Here is a 4,099-nt window from a genome sequence, read left to right as displayed (position 1 = left end):
GAGCAGGACACCCAGGGCTCGGTTTACACCTTTACGCCATTTCTAGCCACTGGGGGCCATAGGCAGGCTGGGGGAACTCATATTAATGTTATAAAACCTCATAAAGTGACATTTTCGTGCCATGGGATCTTTAATACTTGACCAATGTCATAGACTGTTGTTCTTATCAGTCGCTTAGACACAGAAACATAGGAAATAGGCTACCCCACTACCCAGAACTCTTAATTTTTGTGAATGAATGTAGTCCCATGAACAAACAGCGCATGATGGCAGGTGCTTTCTGTAGTTGGATCACGTTCAGAGTCCAGAGGAGGTGTCAATTTGGTTCGGAAATGTACTGAGAGACTTCTTACTCAGAGAGGTCTCGCTCTCATTTGGCCAAAAGAAGCAAACTACGTGGGAGAGAGCACTTCAGAGTTCAAAGTAACTTCCACAAGGTGTGAAAACGCCTTCAATCTCCCAGACGCCTCTTTAGGGTCGTGTTGTCTAGCAGTGCTTTTCCTCCCCGTGGCTGACTTGCATTCTTAATCAGCTCTTATTACTGCCACTGGTTCACCAGGAAGAGGCTGATAGGAGGCTCTGCTGTGCCACACTTCCCTCTGCAGGCGCAAGAGGAGACCTCCACGCATGCCCGTTGGTCTCGTCTTGTCTTGTCTCTATAAACCGCAATCTTTGCATGAAACTCTATCTGGGAGAATCATGCTCTGTGTGTGGCACTTTCTCCAATCCCTGCTGCTCGCAGTCATGTCTCGGATTGTTAATCATCTTCATTGTGCTGATTCCTTGTAAGGTCTCAAACTGTGCACAGCAAATTTGGCTTTAAATGAAAATTTTGTGGTTTCCAATAGGCCTGCACGATTAATCATTGTAAAATCGGGATCTCGATTCACCCTGCTCACGATTTTATTTTTAAATAACTTCGATTTAATTTTTTATTTTTAAGGACATTGATTCTCATTTAATTTTACAAGACGACTGCATCACAAACGTTACTTTATTTTGTGAGTTTTAAACAGAGACTGTATTTAATAGGTTTTAATGCTCTTTCTCATTCATTGAAGCCTCTATGTTTACAGACTTGTGGTGATGAACATGAAAATGAAAACGTTTGGTACTGCCAAGTAGTTTTGTCATGGTTCATGTGTGCAATAAACATTACACGTGATTCATATTTGCAGGCCTAGTTTCAAGACACAAGCAGAGTAAAGTAATCACACAGACGATTGTAATTGAGTTTGCATCTGATGAATTTTGACGTAACATGAGCATGAAAACTACAGGAAAGAGGAGTCACGTTTCCATTTTTTAGCCCATCATCCATCAGACGATTTAGAGGCTTTCATATCAGCCGGTATCAGACAGACACTTCTGACTGGAGAAATGCGAGGCTTGCAGCGCTGGTGACTGAAGGGCCAATCAGATGCTGCCGCTTGTGCTTGTGATTTTGTTTTGTTTTCTTAAATCTTGGCCTCAAGTTTAATTGTGTTTTTGCTGTCTCTGCAGCGGCCCCAGTGTCAGATGGAACAGATGTCTGAATCGCTGTCTGACATTTTAGTCTCATGAAAATATACAAACCCTTGGAGCCATTCTTCTTTTTTCTCCAAGTGTGTTCTTTTCATCAGTCACACACAATAACAACAGCAGCAGGGTTGACAGGAGGCATCAGAGGACCAGTAGAGTGGAGCGTCAGCACTGAGAAGATATTTGACTTATTATGATTTCTGGAACAAACGTGCTGTGGCACTTCATTGTTCCCTGAACAGGAAGTTCATTGTTTGCATGCACTACAGGGCCAGCTGTAGAGCAGCTGCAGGCCCAGAGGGAATCAGTCACGAATAATGTCCTTTTACCTTTTCTTGCCAGTTTACCTTGATTATGATAATAAATAAAATGTGACAGAGAATTCCATACAGTGCTGAGAAAATTCAGCAACTACTAATGCCTCTAAACCTCTAAAAGCGGATCATGAACTAGCGCCCCTAGCGGTGGCGGAGCCACAACCTCATACCTAAACCAGAGAATGTAGTTTGGTCACAAACTTAAAAACGTTAATTTTGTGAAATGGTCACAGCACCAAATCTACTTGGTTAAAAAACTAGGGTTCAGGGGAGTAGAAGCCAATTCTGGGCTCCGTAGCATTATCTATGAGCCCCTTCGCGCTAGTCTTTCTAGCTTATTTTTGGACCCCCCTCACATGATGGCCCTGGGTTTTATGTCCCCAACAATGGACAATGGGAAAACACATTCATTTATTATTCCAATATGACTTCCTTGATGGTAGCATTGATATATTAAACTTAAATTATCAGGTTTTTTTTAATGTACTGTTCCATATTTGTAACAAGTTGTTGCAAAATAACGTGAAACAAGACTCAAATGTGATATTACTCACACATTGTAAGTTATCTCCAGCTGGAGCCCGGAATAATGGAACCACATTTTTTCCGTTTCCGCCCATAAAGGATTGTCATGTTTCCTTGGCTCGAAAATAGGAATTGGCATTACCTTTGGGCATTTAGAGAACTTCCCCAGCTCTATTATGGTCGCCAATTTAGCTTCTAGACTTCCTAATGAAGAAATCAACACATTAAGTTCCTCATGGAACAACAGTTCCCAGACCTCTTTGGGGTGCTTTCACACCTGCCCTGTTTGGTACAATGTAGTCAGTCTCAGTGGGGAGTCTCACAGGAACAGAACAACAGACACAGAGACACAGTGGAACACTTTAATTAATTAACTTTGTCGGTTATCAGGAGAATAAAACGAAGATACAGATAATCTGCAAATGACAAAAAACGGGCCGAGAATTGTCCAGAGCCGATACATTTTATCCCCAGTGTGAAGACCAAACAGAGTGAAATGACAGGCCATTGTACTTTCTACTTTAGTCTGGATTAAGTGGACCAAACTAAAAGTGTGAATGCAACCGTTGACTCTGACTACTTTCCCTGCACCGGATTAGGTTCACACAGGAACTGGAGCAGAAACTATCTCCGAGCAGTGCTAATATACTTGCCCTGTGTAACAAGAAAATCTCCTGGAGTAAACCTGTTGTTTGAAATGTGATAGAACAATCTCCGGTCCTGGTTCCCAGCCCAGTGCCGGTATCCAGTGGCTGCTAGGTGAGCAGAATTTAAAGCCCATGAAATATGAAAAAGGGCACAGTCTTGGCCCGAAGCCTGGCCACCCACTCAGCCCTCAGGCAGGGGGCCCAACCTATCACATCTCTCTGTGTCTCTCTCTCTCGCTGCTATTCACTTCCACACACTATTTGCTAAATTGGTTACACACTGCTCATGTCGTTATGATGAAATGAGCCCTGATTGCCCAATACTTTGCCAGGTAAAATACATTTGTTATTCTATTACAGCATGATGGACAGGGTTGCCCAAAGATGAACAAAAAAAAAAAGTCTTTAGCATCACAAGGTTTGCCAGAGGCCATTTTTGGCTGGATTCAAATGTTTTTCGCCAAGTGGCAGGATGGCTGCCAGTTTCCACAGCAATCTCTGCCACCTGTGATGAATGGCCCAGTGGGTTAGGCTACACAAACGCAGCTGTGATTGCATGGAGCCATAATGGAGGAAAGGGGTGACATGTGAGCACGAGATAGACAGACAGGGGTTTTATAAGCTTTCATATTGCTTTGAAACATTAAGAGCAGATACAAAGCTCGGGGACTGGAGGATTTGCTGTGGTTAACCATAGCAGCTCTGTGCCCTCACAGAGAAATAAAAGAACTAAACCTTTGAACTGCTTTTCTTTTACGCTAAGTCAAGACAAGCATATATCAGATCGGATAAAAGCCAAGTCCAAATGTGTCAATGATACAGGGACAGGGAACTCTTTCAATTTTACTTTTCAGTGCTATGCATGAGCACATCTGAGGTCTTGTAATAACCATGTAAAGTTGCACATTAAGTATTCAGATCTTTTACTTAAGTAATTAGTATTTACTAAAAGTACTAATGCCACTCTGTCAAATACTCTCTTACAATTAAAGTCCAGCATAAAAATGTAACTTTGGTTAAAGTCAGTGAGTATCATCAGGAAAATGTAGTTTAAGTATTAAAAGTAAAGAACTCTCTTCCCATTGTAGA

The 4,099-nt window shown here is 42.1% G+C and overlaps 1 protein-coding gene and 1 long non-coding RNA gene across 2 annotated transcripts in view; one reads left to right on the top strand and one right to left on the bottom strand.

The window, feature by feature from the left end:
- tsnare1 (T-SNARE Domain Containing 1) overlaps window positions 1-4,099 on the top strand; it is a 188,897-nt gene that overhangs the window by 117,653 nt on the left and 67,145 nt on the right. The window lies entirely within an intron of this gene.
- The window catches only part of LOC116690618 (uncharacterized), a 7,830-nt gene continuing 7,580 nt past the window's right edge, over window positions 3,850-4,099 (bottom strand). The window contains exon 3 of the long non-coding RNA XR_004332306.1: window positions 3,850-3,866. This is a non-coding gene — a long non-coding RNA (uncharacterized LOC116690618). The remainder of the gene's footprint in view (window positions 3,867-4,099) is intronic.

This window comes from Etheostoma spectabile, chromosome 6 (assembly GCF_008692095.1).
Source record: "Etheostoma spectabile isolate EspeVRDwgs_2016 chromosome 6, UIUC_Espe_1.0, whole genome shotgun sequence".
Lineage (NCBI taxonomy): Eukaryota > Metazoa > Chordata > Actinopteri > Perciformes > Percidae > Etheostoma > Etheostoma spectabile.
This window is presented reverse-complemented; position numbering and strand designations above follow the sequence as displayed.